Source organism: Canis lupus, chromosome 17 (genome assembly GCF_048164855.1).
Source record: "Canis lupus baileyi chromosome 17, mCanLup2.hap1, whole genome shotgun sequence".
Classification (NCBI taxonomy): domain Eukaryota; kingdom Metazoa; phylum Chordata; class Mammalia; order Carnivora; family Canidae; genus Canis; species Canis lupus.
In genome coordinates, this window is record NC_132854.1 from 42,474,872 (window position 1) to 42,494,145 (window position 19,274).

The 19,274-nt window shown below is 33.7% G+C and overlaps 2 long non-coding RNA genes across 3 annotated transcripts in view; one reads left to right on the forward strand and one right to left on the reverse strand.

Annotated features, from left to right (window-relative positions):
* The window catches only part of LOC140608048 (uncharacterized), a 110,224-nt gene that overhangs the window by 60,333 nt on the left and 30,617 nt on the right, over nt 1-19,274 (forward strand). For both annotated transcript variants that reach the window (XR_012009996.1, XR_012009998.1), the window contains 2 exons: nt 17,683-17,858; nt 18,480-18,593. This is a non-coding gene — a long non-coding RNA (uncharacterized lncRNA). The remainder of the gene's footprint in view (nt 1-17,682; nt 17,859-18,479; nt 18,594-19,274) is intronic.
* Nucleotides 1-19,274, reverse strand: part of LOC140608047 (uncharacterized) — a 144,987-nt gene that overhangs the window by 34,749 nt on the left and 90,964 nt on the right. The gene's annotated exons all lie outside the window — the stretch shown is intronic.

The window sequence follows — 19,274 nt, forward strand, 5'->3', positions numbered from 1 at the left end:
AAAGGAATTCCATATTCAATTTTTATTTTCATTCTTATTTTCCTGTGCAGGAGAATGATTAGAATTGGTTTTTTATTTTTATTTTTTTAAGATTTTATTTATTTATTTATTTATTTATTTATTTATTTATTTGTTTGTTTGTTTGTTTATTTGAGACACACAGAGAGGCAGGGACATAGGCAGAGGGAGAAGCAGGCTCCACACAGGGAGCCCGATGTGGGACTCAATCCTGAAACTCCAGATCACGCCCTGAGTCAAAGGCTGATGCTTAACTGCTGAGCCACCCAGGTGTTCCTGGAATTGGTTTTTAAAATGACTTATTTGACAGCATTATGGAAAGCACCTACACTGTGGAGTCAGAAATTGAATGTAAGTTAGAGGAAAAACAAAGGCAATTTTTCTTGGATAAGAAGGATTTCATTGAAAAGTAATAAAAATAAAGAATTCCCGAATTGAGTATTTTTGTGTGGAAGTCGGTGGTAATAAAGAATGGTAAGCAATGTTTTATACATCTTTCATTTTACGTTCAAAAAAAGATACTCAGATTATCATCTGAAAAATCAATGGATATAGATATTTTATAAGCAAATAACAATTTCACTTAAGTTAGTATCTCTATTTTGCATTAATGGTAATTTTAGAGTATTAATGTTGCTTGTGTTATTCAGAAACTTCATTGCAACTGAGCTCACAGAATGCAAATTTTTAGTATATCTGACAGTAAAAATTTATTTGTAAGATAACTTGCTCAAGAAAAGTGGTTCCTGAGAAGTGATTATGGGAATGAAAGTTATGGAAACAACTGAATGTAACATGTAGTCAGGGAGACAGTATTTTGTGGAAAATTGCCAAGGTATAAAGCAAACAGGCTAGCAGTGAAAATTCAGATGGAACAAAGTGAGCAGATAGATACATCATCACCAGAACAGCAGCAGAAGGCATATACTAAGGAGCCTAGAGAAAGGGGATTTTTAGAAATAATTTATGCTAAAATATTCATATATATTATCCAATGTGAGCACACAAAAGTGAACTGATCACTCTAGGCTAACCAGCTAAAATATCTATATGAACACTTTAACTCATTAGAGCTCAGAACGATTGCCTAAGAGTACTTTGAAATTAAATTAAATATCTAGATAAACTTTTATTTATTTATTTTTAAGATTTATTTATTTATTCGTGAGACACAGAGAGAGAGGGAGAGAGAGGCAGAGACACAGGCAGAGGGAGAAGCAGGCTCCATGCAGGGAGCCCGACATGGGACTCGATCCCGGGTCTCCAGGATCACACCCTGAAGGCAGCACTAAACCACTGAGCCACCCAGGCTGCCCCTAGATAAACTTTTAATATGTTAAGATTCTTATGCTAAATTATCTGCCTGATGTAAAACATTGCTTTCTCTATTTTATTTTCATGCGTGTTTATGTGTCAGAGATAGCAAGTAGACTGTCAACAATTCCAACTTGGCAGTCAGGAAAAAGGAAAAGAGAAGTTTTCTCAAAACAGATGACTATTAAAGACACAAAAGAAGAATTATAGTGACAAGGCAGAAAAAAATAAGAAACTTAAGAAAAATAATTTTAATTAGTGAATCAAAGAAATATCAAAAGGTAAATTATTAATCCCCAAACCTTAGCTATATGTATACAAAAGCTTTTTATTATGTACTGCATATAAATTAGGTAAAGATTCTAATCTATATTTCCCAGAAAATTATATATATTTTAATTATTTTTTTTCACAACAGTAGTTACTGTCTTTTCTTCTGCTTTTTCTGCCTTATATTAACCAGTTTGTGGTTTGTGTGTGTGTGTGTGTGTGTGTGTGTGTTGCAATTCTTTAGTTTTATTTAAGATCTCAAAAAGTGAACGTTCATCAATGAACTTTCCCATGCCTCTCAAATGTTTTTCAAAATTCATTCCAAAGGATTTAAATACTATCTAGTGACACTATGACCCTAATGTATTAGATGCCAATCTCACCTCCTACGTCCAAACTACCTGAACTGAATTTTCTCTCTCCAGCAGAATTAATATTCTCTCAGACCATTCCCAATTACCTCCATTGTGGAGTACTACACAACCCCCATGACCATTTTCTACTTTCAGTTCTCAGATGAAACAGCATCTCCAATGAGAAGTCAATATTGATGATTCTACTCCAATTGAAGTCAGGCGCTTTCCATATTTATTTTCAAACAATGCTCTTTCTTTCTTTCCTTCACAGCACATTATTTCAACCTTAAAGAATGTATGTATGCATCCATTTGTTTACTTTTTATTTTTTTCCTCCTTCCAATACTGTAACTTCTTTGGGGAGAGAAACCATACTGTTTTTTGACATCTTTATATTTCTGGCATCTAATTTGTGGTTTGCACATCATAGAGAATTGATAAACATTTATATATAGAAATATGAATGAAAGATATCAGAAAGGGAGACAGAACGTAAAGACTGCTAACTCTGGGAAACGAACTAGGGGTGGTAGAAGGGGAGGAGGGTGGGGGGTGGGAGTGAATGGGTGACGGGCACTGGGGGTTATTCTGTATGTTAGTAAATTGAACACCAATAAAAAATAAATTAAAAATAAAAAAAATAAAAATAAAATAAAATAAAATAAAGAAAGTTAAAACCAAAAGAATACTGCAATCATAAAAATATGAACCTAAATGTATAAATGAAAGTACTAATATTAGAGAAATTTACTAGTATAAGCATATTGTAAGTAAATGGTAATAATAAGGCTACACTACCACAACACTTCTACTACTAACACTGCTGCTACTTTGTGACTGCTAATAGAATAGAATTGTACTAGATATTAACTATATTCCAATCAACTTGCAGGCACAGCATAAGGATTATTTCATTTCAATTCTAGAAAGAGCCTGAGGATAAAAGTAGTTGTAAATATCATTTTCCGAATTGAAACAAACAAACAGATAATCATGTGGGCTAAGCAATTTATTTAGCTCACAGTAACAGTAAGAACCAGAAAATCTGACTTCAGTCTCTATGCTCTTAAGTGGTATACTACGTTGGTAGCATGAATATAAAAAAAGATATATTGCATGTAATTTATGATTTTATATTTAATAATATTATGGGATACATTTTGTGAATTCTAATAACGCTTAATACAATTTCCCGAGTTTTAGACATTTTCATTATTAGTGATTTTTCAATAAAATTGAATTTAATCATGTATTTTTTATATTTTAATTTCAACTTACATACAATCCATCCAAAAATTAAAGTTAATTCCAGCAATCTGAATGACAAGTATATACATTATGGTCATTAATATTTTCAATTTGATTCTTTCTACTGTGGTCAAGAAACATACCCTATATGATTTCAACCATTTTAAATTTATTAAAAATTCTTTTATGCAGTTTACCTTTGTGAAAGTATGATATGCACTTGAAAATAGAGTGTGCATTCTTCTTAGTTTGAGTGAATTTTCCTGTAAATGTTAATTTACTCATGTTGATGGACCGTTATTAATGCTTACTGCTTATATTTTTCTGAGACGTGTGAAGAAAACTTTAATTTTCTTTTTCTTCTTTTAATGTTCTGTGAGTTATCATTTCATACATTTTGATACTCTGCTATTAACTACAAACATTTAAAATTGCTATGTTATACTGCTAAATAAACTTTGTATCAGTAAGAAATGTCAGTTTATATCTCTGGTAATATAGCTTGTTTTTAGGATTAGATTTTGAATCATATATCCCTTTTCATACCCTACTTTCCTGTTTTTAACAGACAGCAATAGTTTTTTTTGAGTATACACACTATGGAAATCTCTATCTTTAGATATCTAGAGTGTTTAGATCATTTATATTCATTGTCATGTGGTTAGGTTGGTATCTATCATTTTGTTTGTACTTTGTTTCACCACTTTTTTAAACTTTTTTCTTCTTTTCCTCCCAGCATTTAAATTAATTAAGAATACTCATTTCTGTATCTCTTTCTTATCCCCATTAATATCTTACTGGTCATATATATTTGATTTTTTGAGGTGACTACAAACACCCCCACGCATATTACACATCGCATTCCACATTCAAATAACAGAATACCACTTATTAATGCAAACATGATAAAGTAAGTTATTTATTTCTTCCAATCCTTTGTGCTACTGTTGTACATTTTACCTTCATGTTACAAACCCCATAGTATATTGCTGTTGCTTTTGCTATAAATAACCAGTTACTGTTTAAAGATAGTGAAGTGAGAAAAATATACTTTTTTTGCCTACATATTTATCATCTCCAGCATTTAAAAAAATATTCTTTGATAACAGTTCAGTTTTTTACCTAGTAACATTTATTTCTGTGTGAACAGCTTAACATTTCTAATATAGCACATCTGGCAATCCATGCTCTCAGCTTTTGTTTGTTTAAAATGTACTATATTTGTTTTAAAAGTTATTCTTACTAGTTATGGAATGCTAGGTTGGGAGTGGTGGTCTTTAAATACTTCAGAACTCTCTTCCATTTTATTTAAATTGGCTTAGACTCTTACAAGAAATCCATGATGAGTCTAGTTTGTTCCTTTGTACCTAAAGTGGTTCTTTTTCTCCCACACAGGTTGATTTTTTCCATTTTTCTCTTATGATGTGCCTTACATTAATTTCTTTCTATTCATCTTTGTTGTGATTCACTGAACTTTGTGGATCTGTGGGTTATGTTTTCAAAAAAATGTGAAAATTTCTGGCAATTGTTTCTTCAAAAACTATTTCCTATTCTTCTTTCTTCTGTTTCCTCTCTACTTTGAATCCAGTCACATATATGTTAGACTATCCCAATATTACTGAAGTTTGGTTTATTTCATTTACTTGTCTTTGTGTGATTAAAACTAGATTGTTTCTGTTACTATAGGTTTCATGTCAATGCTATTTTATGAAGTTTGGAGAAAATATTTGTGACTGTGGATTAGACAAAAATTTCATGGATAGAACACCAAAAGTGTGAACCATAGAAAAACTGTACTTCACAAAAAACAAAAACAAAAACAAAAACAAACAAACAAACAAACAAAAACTTCTCTTCACAAGAGTGTAAAGGTAATCAAAAGATAAGCTACAGGCTGTGAGTTAAGTATTTGTAGTTAATATACTTAACAAAGAATGTGTAACAAATATTCAAAATTCAGTAATAAGAAAATAAAGAAGAAAAATTTTAAATGGTCCAAATATTTGAACAAAAACTCCATCAAAGAAAGCATATAGATGGAAAATAAGCTTATGAATGTAAAAACACACACCACTATTCATTCATGAAATGTAACTTAAAACTACAATGAGATACTAAAATACATTCAATAAAAAAGACTAAATTAAGAAGACTGACTATGCTAACTGGTGATAAGGATGTAAAGAAACTGAAACTCATACACTCTGCTGGTAGGAACGCAAACTACTATAGCTTTTTTGGAAAACAGTTTGGCAGTGTTTTATAAAGTTAAATATTCAATTACTCCATGAGGTAGGCATTCTACTTTTGGTATTTACCCAGGAAGAATAAAAGTATATGTCTATATAAAGGCTTTAAAAGATTGTTTACAGCATTTCTATTTGTAACAGATCAAAACTGGAATTAACTCAGATATCCATTAACATGCAAATGATAAACTGTGGTATTATCTACATAATGAAACAGTACCAGAATGAAATCAATTGAAACATCTATATATATGTTAACATGGAAAAATTTCAAAATAATCATGCTTAAATGAAAGAAGCCATACAAAAAGAAACATTGTATAGTTTAGTTTATATTATACTCTAGAAAAAAAAAAAAAAGCTAATCCGTGACAACATATCACTGTTATCTTGGGGATGGAAAGTAGGCATGAGTGTTGGTGCAAGAAAAAATGGGAAGAAAGGTATAAAGGGAGACAGGGAAACATGCACGATGAACATATTCATTATCATTATTTTGTGATGTTTTCCATGCATACACATTACATATGCCAAAACGTTCCAAATTTTATAATTTAAAAATATGTATTTTATTGTATGTTGGTTCCACCTCAATAAAGTTGTTTTTAAAAGATGGCAGTGAGGCAGTGTGTTCAATGCAGCTGAGATAAAAGATCTTGAGAAATGTGGAATATTCATTTGATTGCATAACTGGTTAGTCATCATAAACATAGCATGAGTGGCTTTGAAGGGGTAGCTCAGATGGGATACTAGATGAGAAAAGAAGAAAATGTGAATGGGAAATATGTAAGTGGATACAATACTTGAAATTCCTGTTAGAATCTTACATTTAGGTAAATGAATAGAGGTCACATAGTAATAGAAGTGAATCTGGGGTGGGATGCCTGGGTGGCTAAGCCATTGAGCGTCTGCCTTTGGCTTGGGGCCTGATCCCGGAATCGAGTCCCACATCAGGCTCTCTGCATGTAGCCTGCTTTTCCTCCCTCTTCCAATATCTCTCCCCTCTCTCTCTCTCTGTGTCTCTCATGAATAAATAAATATAATCTTTAAAAAAAATGAATCTGGGGAATGTCACTTACATGATTATTAGTTTATTCTGAGATGAGAGCCCCTAAATGTACTGTAAAATGTTTCAATAGAGAGATAGATTCAGAAAATGAAGGAAAGATGTAAGAGAAAGTGGATTATACTGAGGTCATTGAAAAGATGAAATAGCAATTGTGAATTATTAAAAGAAAGTTTTAAATTTGTATTTTGAAAAGTATTCCATTTTTTAATCAGTTGGATCAAACGTGGGCACTAAAGAAGGCATTGTAATTTGCCGAAGCACATAATTAATAGATTTTATTGATCAATTCAATCTTCTAACAGGTTGTCACATAGGTAAAGCTTTGCTGAGACTGTCAGATTGTGGCCTCATAATGGGAGGAATAAAATTGCACATTTGTTGAACTAAATGTGGTTATCAACTAAATGTGGTTGATAACTATCAAATAAAAATAAAGTTTTGCTCTTCACTTAATATCTAATATAGTTATAAATAATTATCAGTACCTTTCAACATATGCTTCCTATATTTAAACAATAATCATCTCAAATACACTTTGATTTTCATAGGAAAAACTGACAAGTACTGAACACAAAAGAAATACATGAACATAGTTTTCATTAGTTATTATGATGTAAAACACTACTATTTTGTTGGTTACATTTTAAGTTTCCTGACAACTTTTACAATTTTATAAATCTCATTTGCAGTTATTTGCGGTGACCTAAATAGTAAGTACTATTTATGTTATTTGTGTTAAGTAACACAATAAAAATGACATCTGTGAAAAAATGAAAGAAGTAATACATACTCAAAAAGCTGTCAATACCAACAATTTTTAGTCTCCACATTATTTTCCCTGTTATGTTTTCCCCTAAATTCATAGATAGAAATAAATAAAAATGTGAGATGCTGAGATTCACAGAGTTTCTGAGTCAGACTTAATTAAAAATAGTTCCATATATATCTACTGAAACGGGCAAAGGTTCTTTAGAGTAAATGAGTATTTTTACAGTTAAATCTAGAAAAAATTATTATGCCTTAATTTATTATTTTTAAATGAAGTATTTGCAGACTATATAGATTCTTATGATTGCAAGCAGTTATATTTAAATTTCTCCACTGTTAGTGAAGATGTTTTCTTGAATTTTCAGATTGAATTCTGTAGTTTACTATACAGTACCTAAGATAGTAAATAACAGATGGAAGAAATGCATCTTCCTACAAAACCATGGGGAAAAAACATAAAACAGAGAAAATGTAGGTTAAAAAAAAACTAAATACCATGTAATTCATCAAATTTCTTTCTCTATAAAGCTTTTTGATCACTAAAGATGTGTTTAAATTACTTCCTAGAGGGCTCCAATGATTCCACACCCACGGTTTGCTTGGTGGGTCATTCCTGATGTTTATTGGTCTCGGTATAATGAAAGGTTTCTTGACATCTGTTTTACATGCTTTCTAAACCCATTTGTGGCACGTTGTTTTGTTGATGATGGAAATAGAGAACTATCAGCTTGAGAGCGTATGTTTTTCAGAAACACTAAAGTTACGAGAAACATACTTCTCCTTCTTCCTGCTTTCAAGTCGCATGTCTTATGGATCTTTTCCTTTTCCTATTTCTCAATGTTTATTTTTCCTCACTGTATCTAAAGCTGATCCCTCCTTTCCTGCACTATGTCTTATCTTCTCTTATGTATTCTGAAGGATGCTGTTCCAGCAATACTTCCCCTCTCAGAACATCATTTTCTCTCTTGATAATTTTCACTAACACAAAAACATGTTTTTATTTCTACCACTTAAATAAGAAGCAACAATTTTGTTTGATCAAACTTTCCCTGCTAGTTAAAGCTCTAATCCACATTTCTCCTTTGTCACAAAAGTCCTGAAAAATATTTTTGTATTTTGTCCCCAATTTCACTCAACCATTTCTTTCTTAAATCTACTCCAAACAAATCTTTGTAACCACCACTCTAAGAGAATTGTTTTTATCAAGGTCAGTAATGATCTCCACATTCGTTAGTCTAGTGGTGAAATATCAGTTTTTAGCTCATTTTTAACACACTATCAGCATTTAACTAATTTCATCACTTTCTTCACCTAGAATGGTTAAAACTTCATTTTCTTAGTTGTCTTCTTACATAACCAGCTTCTCCTACTAAGTCTCTATGTTAGTTCCCCTCTTTTCACTTTTCTTTAAGTTGGCATGTCACCATCATTATTCATTACTCAATTTTTTCCCTCTATGCTCTTTCATTGTTCAGGTGATCATATTTCCATCCTGTGGCTTTAAAAATAACCCATAAATGGAATATTCTCATATTCCTTTTTTCAGGGCAGGTTTTGTTTTGTACCTCAGATTCTTATATCCAAATGCTTACTTGACATCATACCTGCATTATCTAATAACATCTGAAAGTGAAAACATCCAAAAGTTAACTTCTAAATTTTACCCTGCAATTTCTGTAAATGCAGGTTGCTTCCCATCTCATTTGATGGCATTTCTGAATTTCTGGTGACATGGACCAATCAATCTGACTTAACAACTCCACTGACACCTCCCTTCTCCCTCCTTCTTTCTCCCTTTCTCTTTTTCTCTGTCACACACAAGAATTCAATCTATACCAACAATTTCTGTGCACCTTATCTTTAAAATATTTGCAGAATTCAGGAGCTTCCTATCACTAATACCGCTACCACGCCATTTCACCTTGATTATACAAAGTGCTCCCACCAGACTCCGTTTCCACTCCTATCTCTTCCCAGCATCACAATAAAAGTGATCCCCTGAACATAAATGTGTGATTATGCTGTTCCTTCATTCCGTGAGTAGGAGTTGGTCAAACTGCCTCACTACCCTTAGGTTTGTTTTGTAAATAAATTTTTATTGGAACATAGACATGCCAATTCACTTAGTGCATTGCCCATGACTTTTTTTTCCAGATGAAAACTTCTCAATTTACTTTTTAAAATTTAAATTCAATTTAGTTAAAATACAGTGTATTATTAGTTTCAAGGGTAGAATTGTGATTCATCAGTCGCATATAAGCTCCAGTGCTCACTACATCAAGTGCCCACCTTAATGCCCATCGCTCAATTACCCCATCCCCACACCCACCTTCCCTCCAGCAACCCCATTTGTTTCTTATAGTTAAGAGTCTCTTATGGTTTGCTTCCCTCTCTGTTTTTATCTTCTTTTATTTTTCCTTCCATTCCCCTATGTTAATCTGTTTTGTTTCTTAAATTCCGCATGAATGAAATCATATGGTATTTGTCTCTCTCTGATTAATTTATTTTGCTTAGCATAATACCCTCTAGTTTCATCCACATTGTTGCAAATGGTAAGATTTCATTCTTTTTAATGGCTGAGTAATATTCCATTGTCTATATCCCACATCTTTTTTTTCTAAGTTTCTGTTTATTTAATTTTATTTTTATTATTATTATTTTTTATTGGAGTTCAATTTGCCAACATATAGCATAACACCCAGTGCTTATCCCGCCAAGTGTCCCCCTCAGTGCCCATCACCCAGTCACCCCCAACCCCCGTCCACCTCCCCTACCAGTACCTGTTGTTCATTTCCCAGAGTTAGGTGTCTCTCATGTTTGTCCCCCTCACTGATATTTTCACTCATTTTCTCTCCTTTCCCTTTATTCCCTTTCACTAATTTTTATATTGCCCAAATGAATGAGACCATATAATGTTTGTCCTTATCCGATTGACTTATTTCACTCAGCATAATACCCTCCAGGTCCATCCACATTGAAGCAAAAGGTGGGTATTTGTTGTTTCTAATGGCTGAGGAATATTCCATTATATACATAGACCACATCTTCTTTATCCACTCATCTTTTGATGGACACCGAGGCTCCTTCCACAGTTTGGCTATTGTGGACATTGCTGCTAGAAACATCGGGGTGCAGGTGTCCTGGCATTTCACTGCATCTGTATCTTTGGGGTAAATCCCCAGCAGTGCAATTGATGGGTTGTAGGGCAGATCTATTTTTTAACTCTTTGAGGAACCTCCACACAGTTTTCCAGAGTGGCTGCACCAGTTCACATTCCCACCAACAGTGCAAGAGGGTTCCCCTTTCTCCACATCCTCTCCAACATGTATTGTTTCCTGCCTTGTTAATTTTCCCCATTCTCACTGGTGTGAGGTGGTATCTCATTGTGGTTTTGATTTGTATTTCCCTGATGGCAAGTGTTGTGGAGCATTTTCTCATGTGCTTGTTGGCCATGTTTATGTCTTCCTCTGTGAAATTTCTGTTCATGTCTTTTGCCCATTTCATGATTGGATTGTTTGTTTCTTTGCTGTTGAGTTTAATAAATTCTTTATAGATCTTGGAAACTAGCCCTTTATCTGATAGGTCATTTGCAAATATCTTCTCCCATTCTGTAGGTTGTCTTTTAGTTTTGTTGGCTGTTTCTTTTGTTGTGTAGAAGCTTTTTATCTTGATTAAGTCCCATTAGTTCATTTTTGCTTTTGTTTCCCCTGCCTTCATGGATGTATCTTGCAAGAAGTTGCTGTGGCCAAGTTCAGAAAGGGTGTTGCCTGTGTTCTCCTCTAGATTTTGATGGAATCTTGTCTCACATTTAGATCTTTCATCCATTTTGAGTTTATTTTTGTGTATGGTGTAAGAGAATGGTCTAGTTTCATTCTTCTGCATGTGGCTGTCCAATTTTCCCAGCACCATTTATTGAAGAGACTGTCTTTTTTTTCCCCCAGTGGATAGTCTTTCCTCCTTTGTCTAATATTAGTTGACCATAAAGTTGAGGGTGCATTTCTGGGTTCTCTATTCTGTTCCATTGATCCATGTATCTGTTTTTGTGCCAGTACCACACTGTCTTGATGATCACAGCTTTGTAGTACAACCTAAAATCTGGCATTGTGAAGCCCCCAGATATGGTTTTCTTTTTTAATATTCCCCTGGCTATTCGGGGTCTTTTCTGATTCCACACAAATTTTAAGATGATTTGTTCCAACTCTCTGAAGAAAGTCCATGGTATTTTGATAGGGATTGCATTAAATGTGTAAATTGCCTTGGGTAGCATTGACATTTTCACAAAATTAATTCTTCCAATCCATGAGCATGAAATATTTTTCCATCTCTTTGTGTCTTCCTCCATTTCTTTCAGAAGTGTTCTGAAGTTTTTAGGGTAGAGATCCTTTACCTCTTTGGTTAGGTTTATTACTAGGTATCTTATGCTTTTGGGTGCAATTGTAAATGGGATGACTCCTTAATTTCTCATTCGTCATTTTCATTGTTAGTGTATAGAAATGCCACTGATTTCTGGGCATTGATTTTGTATCCTACCACACTGCTGAATTGCTGTATGAGTTCTAGTAATCTTGGGGTGGAGTCTTTTGGGTTTTCTATGTACAGTATCATGTCATCTGCAAAGAGGGAGAGTTTAACTTCTTCTTTGCCAATTTGAATGCCTTTTATTTCTGTTTGTTGCCTGACTGCTGAGGCTAGGACTTCTAGTACTATGTTGAATAGCAGTGGTGAGAGTGGACATCCCTGTCTTGTTCCTGATCTTTGGGGAAAGGCTCCCAGTGTTTCCTCATTGAGAATGATATTTGCTGTGGGCTTTTCGTAGATGGCTTTTAAGATGCTGAGGAATGTTCCCTCTACCCCTACAGTCTGAAGAGTTTTGATCAGGAATGGGTGCTATAATTTGTGAAATGCTTTCTCTGCATCTATTGAGAGGATCATATGGTACTTGTTTTTTCTCTTGTTGATATGATTTATCACATTGTTTGTTTTATGAGTGTTGAACCAGTCTTGCATCCCAGGGATAAATCCCACTTGGTTATGGTGAATAATCTTTTTCCCGCATCTTCTTTATTCATTCATCTGTCCCTAGACATCTGGGCTCTTTCCATATTTTGGCTAGTGCGGACATTGTGGCTATAAACATTGGGTACATGTGTCCTTTCAAATCAGTATTTTTGTATCCTTTGGATAAATAACTAGTAGTGCAACTTTTGAGTTGTGATTCTATATGCTACATTTGCAGAAATGAGCAGTTATGACAGAGTCTGCATAGCTTGTAAATGTCAAAAATTATTTCCTACTGCACTTTTTACAGAAAACATTTGATTTCCAAAGTTCACTAAAAACTTAGGTTCCCTACTCTCTATTAACTCAGTTATGCTGAATGCCACAGCCCTTAAGGGGACAAGTCATACTTGTCCCCTTACTGTTTCTCCTTAGATCTTTTGCACTGGATGTCTACTTTGTCTAGAATAATCTTTCTTTAGATAGCTCCAAGGTTAAACCCTTTACCTCTTTCAAGTCTTTGCTCAAATGTTAAATTAATGAGAGTTATCTTGTGCTCTCCTTTAAATTACAATTAAATTACTAGCTCTGTAGCCGCAAATTCCTGATTCTCTTTTTACTGCTATTATTTCCATAGCATTTAGACTCTAAAAATAAAGCTTAAATCTATTCTTTGTAGTTTAGTGCAACCTACCTACAATAAAATGTAAACTCAACTGTATTTGGTTTTGGTGTACTGAACCATTCTAAGAACCTAAAACAGTGTCTGACCTAAAAAGTAGGTGTTCAATACACATTACGTAATGACCTTATAAATTTTGTGTTTTGAAAGCATACTGAAGACAACTGGTGTGGAACAGACATGAGTAAATAAATGCACATGTACAGGAATCAATGAAGACTTTCAAAAAGGACATTTGGTAACATATAATGAGAAGTAGTTTAGAATATAAGAAAATTTTATTTTGATATATAATAATGTTAAATTGCAAATAAATATTAACTGAAAAATTTAAAACATATTAACAAATATGAACTAATTGTTGGATTTGTAAAAGTTAATTGCAACAAGTATTAAGTGAATTTGAAAATTGTTAGGTTGAATGAAAAAAAAATAATAGTGTCATAAAAGTTCACAGAATGCTTTATTCACACCTGAGGAATTTAACCTTATATAGACCAGGCTTTAACCTATGAAAACAATAATCGAGAGAGAAATATTTATAGTTTTCAGAGGAACACTTTTTTTTTTCAATTTATAGGTATGTGGAGGGAAAAAAATGGCTAAAGTTGTATGAGAGGGGGACAAGAGCTGGAACAGTATTCTGATAAAAATGAAGAATGAAGAAAATATTTAGAAAAGGAGAAATATAGAAGAACAAGACATTATCTAATACTTGGCAAGTTCTGAGATGTGAAACATGCCTCATTTTATTTTTACTTAATCCTAGTAGAATACCTGGGAGATGGATATTATTATCTAAAATTAAAATCATCATATTCCTCAATAACCCTGGCATATTTTTCTCCTTCAGGCTGTCATCTTCATTAAGTGCCTCCACTAGTCACTTAGCTTCTCAGTCTTGAAGTTTTGGAATCACACCTGTCTCCCTTCTTTTCCTAAATCCCACATCCATATTATTAAGTCCTATGATTTATATTATTAAAATGGCCATATTTGTAGCCTATATTCATACAACATTCTTCGCATAGACAAAATGCAAATATTAACTAACTTAATTCACACAATAACCTTATGATGTAAATACTATTATTATACTAATATAATTTAGAAATTAATAATTCAAATTTTAGCCAAAAACATGTTAAGGCATACATACCTAATAAGTGATAAAATAAAAATTTAAACTGTAACTTCTCTGCCTCCAAAGTGCATGTGGATAATCAATTTCTACTCTTGCTTCAAGTGTGTCTGGATTCTCCTTAGATCTACTTTAAGTGCCTCTTTATAGTCTAAATTACCATCATGTCTCACCTGCACAAGTGCAGTAACTTTTTAACTTGACTTTCTACATCTATTCTTGACCCTCAAGCACATTCACCCATAGAACCCAGATAAATATTTATAAGTTAAAATTATATTACACCCTTGTTTCAAAACATATTACTGGCTATCTTTCTTTATCCAAAAAGTCCAAATATAAACCTTTTGTGGATTTTTTTTTCTGACTTGGAATCATTGTTGGCAGCACCTCATTTGGGTTAATCTACTCTAATCTCTCAAAGATACAAGTGAAATAATCCAGTCACAGAATGACAAATACTTCATGATTCCACTTATATGAGGGATCTAAAAAAGTAAACTCTAGAAGCAGAGACTACAGTAGTGGTTACCAGGGGCGGAGGATGGGTTTGGAATAGGGAGTTGTTATTCAATAGATATAAAGTTTTAATTATGCTAAATGAATAATTTCTAGAGCTGTAGTATTCCTTCACTTCAAAATGTAGTGTTATTACCTTGTGTGCATTCACTAAATTTTATTAGTCCTCACACCCCAGATTGCTTAAAATTTCCTGTAACCTTGCATCCCAAACACAACATAGACATTTTCTTTTTTCTGCTCTTCATAGTTAGAATTACATTTTATGTTCCATAGAAGTAGCCCCCTAAGAGCAAAAAGCCAGAACTCCAAGAAAGATTAGTAAATACTCTTTGTATCAAATAGCAAAAATGATGTTTATTGAGAAGGCAACATAAAACAATTGAACCTTATTCACCAGAACATAGTTGGAAGACATTTTTAAGAATATGACATTTATTTTTAGTAGCATTGTTTTAAAATTAGCTATTTGCATATCAACGATTCAGAATACATTTTGGTAAGTTAGCACATCTTACTCGTAGCTTTTTAGTGCCTAAGAAAGGACCTTATTGTGTAAGGTAACCAAAGAGATTGAGTTATTTACATACAGAAAATAACTGTTGTACCAATGAAAAAACAGGGAATATCATTTCAACAAATGGAGTATCTGGAGCATTCACAATGTTGATTAAAAACAACAACAACAACAACAACAAAGCAACAACTTCTTAAAACTAGCAATTTCCTTCATTAAGACTTATGAAGAGTGACTGTTAAAAATGGTAGTGTCGGGGAATCACTGGGTGGCTCAGTGGTTTAGCGCTTGCCTTCGGCCCCAGCCCGTGATCTTGGAGTCCCGGAATCAAGTCCCACATTAGGCTCCCTGCATGGTCTCTGCCTGTGTCTCTGCCTCTCTCTCTCTGTGTGTCTCTCATGAAAAAATAAATAAAATATTTTAAAAAATGTTAGTGTCTTGGGCGCCTGGGTGGCTCAGTGGCTCGGTGTCTACCTTTGGTTCAGGTCATGATCCTGGGGTCCTGGGACTGAGTCCCATATCAGGCTCCCTGAAGGGAGCTTGGTTCTCCCTCTGCCTATTTCTTTGTCTCTCTGTGTTCCTTATGAATAAATAAATAACATCTTTAAAAAAAAAATGGTAGTGTCTAAGATTATCAAAAGACTGAGTAGGTTCTTAGAATTTCTTCACATTTGGATTAAATATTCAATGGACTCATTCATGTATACATTTATTCAGCCAATATTTATTGAAGTTTCATAATGTTTGAGGCTTTGTTTTACATGTTTATGACAGAGCAATTAACAAAACTGAGAAATCATCTTCCCTCAGGGGCTTACATTCAACAGAAAAGCAAGCAATAAACCAAAACAATATAAACATATAATGCAAGGTTAGGTAGACAAATTGTAGAAAAACAATAAAATATGCCAACAATGTAGAAAAGGTGTCAGCCAACTATGATCCACCAGTTAGCTGCCTGTTTTTGTAAATAATATTTTATTTACAGCATAACACAGACATGCTCATTTACTTGCATATTGCCAATGGCTACTTTCATGCTACAATGACTAAGTTTAAGTAGTTGTGATAGATATGAACATTAGAGATTAATATACTTACTGTACTATCTGGCGTCTTAACAATAAGTTTGCTGACAACTGATGTAAAGCATGGCATTTGGATACTGCAGTTAGGGAAGGTTTCTTTATAGAGGTAATCTTCAGGTTTATGGATAATTTGAATGAGTAGACTGAAAATTATGGAAAATTTGAAGGCATAGACTATGAAAAGCCAAGAGTTGATGCAGAATCTAAAATCCTGGATTGGGTCATGCTTGATGCTTTGTCAAAAACACATAGTAATTGTTTTAACTAGAGAACAGTGAGCAAAAACAGCATTGACAGGAAACATTGAAGAAGTCAGGTATATTATCTTGAAGAACTTTGTAAAGTAAGTAAGATTTTTGCATTTTTATCTAACTATTTTTAAGAAGGTTTTGAAGGGATTTGATAAAGAAGCATCTCATTAGGAGATTTAATTTTATTCCTCTTTGGAGAATGTGTAACAGAAGTCCGAGGTAGAAAGAATAATGGGAGATTAACTAAATGTAAGCAATAATGGTGGTTTAAACTTGGGAATAATTTGGAAATGATGAGAAACTGTCTGACAAGACAAAATTTGTAAGTAGTTAACCAGATTGCTAATAGATTGACTGGTGTAGCAGAGAGGAAAAATAAAGTCACTGACAACTAGATCTGGAAGAGAGGATGCTTACTTGGACTGGGTAGGGACATTTTTGGAGATTGTGAATTTGGGGGAAGAAACTAATGAGTAAAATATGCAAAGAATAAAGAGAAAGGGATTCAAGTATATCACTAAAGAAAGCCAGCAAACCATGAAAGAGAGTAAGAGAAGAAAAGGTCAGAGAAAATCTATAAACACAAGCATAAAACAAGTTAAAAAATGGCAATAAATACATATCTATCAATAATTACTTTGAATATAAATGGACTAAATGCTCCAATCAAAAGACAGGATGACAGAGTGGATTAAAAAATAAGACTCAACTCTATGCTGCCTACAAAAGACTCATATCAGACCAAAAGACACCTGCAGATTGAAAATGAGGGGATGGAGAAACATTTATCATGCAAACAAATGACAAAAGAAAGCCGAGGTAGCAATACTTATATATAGTAAATGTCCTGCCATCTTGGGGCTTACATCTTATTAGGCCAATATACAATAAGCATGATAAATAGTGGCAATCTATTACTGTGTTTAAAAGCAAATAAACAGGGGTGCCTGGGTGGCTCAGTCAGTTAAGTGCCCAACTAAATTTCAGTTTAGGTCAACTCAGGGTTGTGGGATCAAGCCCTACATCACATTAGGCTCAGTGTTCAGCAGGGAGTCTCCTTCTCTCCCCCTTCCTCTGCCTTTTCCACCCAGTGTGCTCTCTCTCTCAAAATCAATCAATCAATCAATCAATCAATCAATTTTTTTTAAGGAAACAAAAAACAAGTATATATTAAAAAGTATTTTTATCTTTTAGGTATCTGTGGGTTGTCTGGGTTCAGATGGACATTTTTTGCTTGATATTTCTCATGGAGCTGCAGCCAATTGTCTGTTGAGTCTTCAGCAGTTATGAGAAAGCTTGACTAAGCTGGATATCCAAGAGGGTTCACTCACATGTCTGGCAGTGAATGTCAACCATCAGCTGAGGTGGAGGTATGGATTGATGCATATACATTTGACCATTCCATGTGACTTGAATGTCACACAGCATGGAGGTTAAGTTCAAAGAGAGAGAGAACCAAAAACAAGCATCCTAAAATAACTCAGTGAAAGTGACAAGATTCTTTATGACAGAGCCATGGAAATCCCAGAACATGACTCCTCTTGCATTTATACATCAAGAAGTCATTTGCTTGCCAGTTCTAATTCAAGAGGCAGGCAATTAGAATCCACCAAGGTTATGCTGCAGATGAGTATATGGGATGGGAAATAATGTTGTGCTCCCTTTGGAAAATATAATTTGTCACAGATACTGTATTAGAAGTTGACAAGTGTAAGGGAGAAAAATAAATCAGCGAAGAGGAAAGGGAAGAGTCTCCATGGTTTATATTTTTACATAGGAGGCTCAGGGTAGATCTCACTGAAAAGCTGAAATATTAGTGAGGATCTTATAGCAAAGAATTGCTTAAAAAATAATTCATATGCTCCCCCAGTAAATGTGGCTGTGGTGAAGTGAGAGAGAGAAAAGAACACAGTGATCCTAGAATCATATTTGGTGGTCCTTTGGGTTGGAGTCCTATTATTATACCTGTATGAACTCTTTTTTCCTCCAAGTTAGGTGTATTTTGAACAGAAGACCGATATATTCTAACTTATATTTAAAGTGAAATATAGCTGTTACTGACAATGATCTACAGAGGACAAGATGAAACTAAGACCAATTAAGAGGTAATTGGAATAATTCAGATAATAGATGATAGAAGCATGCACAAAATGGCATCAGGGGAAATGATAAGTGGTGGTAACTTTCTGGACATATTCTCGCAGAATAGCCATCAGTCTTTCCTGATAAAACGTGATTGGTAAGAGATAAAAAGAAAAAAAAATAGTTGGGGGGGTAGAACAACAGAAACAATGATGTTACCATTGTAAGAGCTTTTGAGAGATTTGGGCATTAGGGCAGCATAATTATTCTGGGAGGAGGCAAGGTACTTGTGACTGAGATGAAGAGGTAAAAGAACTGAGAAGCACTGAAAGAGACAGAGAAGTTGGTGTAAATCCTCAGGGGAAGAGATCGTATCCAGGTCTGTCTGCTTACTATTAGTATATTTCAATTTTTATATCAATGTTGGATATGTGACTATGTTTAATTTGGCCCCAACTCTTTAATTATCTAACTAAAAATACTATCATATTGATTGTGTTTCAAAAGTGACACCAGTTTCCCACACTTTCCCTTCAATTTCACACCCTAGAACTTCTTGGTGGATGTGACTATACAGTAAGGAAATGTATCTAAAATTCTTAACTGTCTTGACATTTTTAATGCAATTAACAATAACTTCAATTAACCCACTCCTGCTTTATTACATGTGAGTATAATTACTTTAAGAACTCAAAGAAATAATA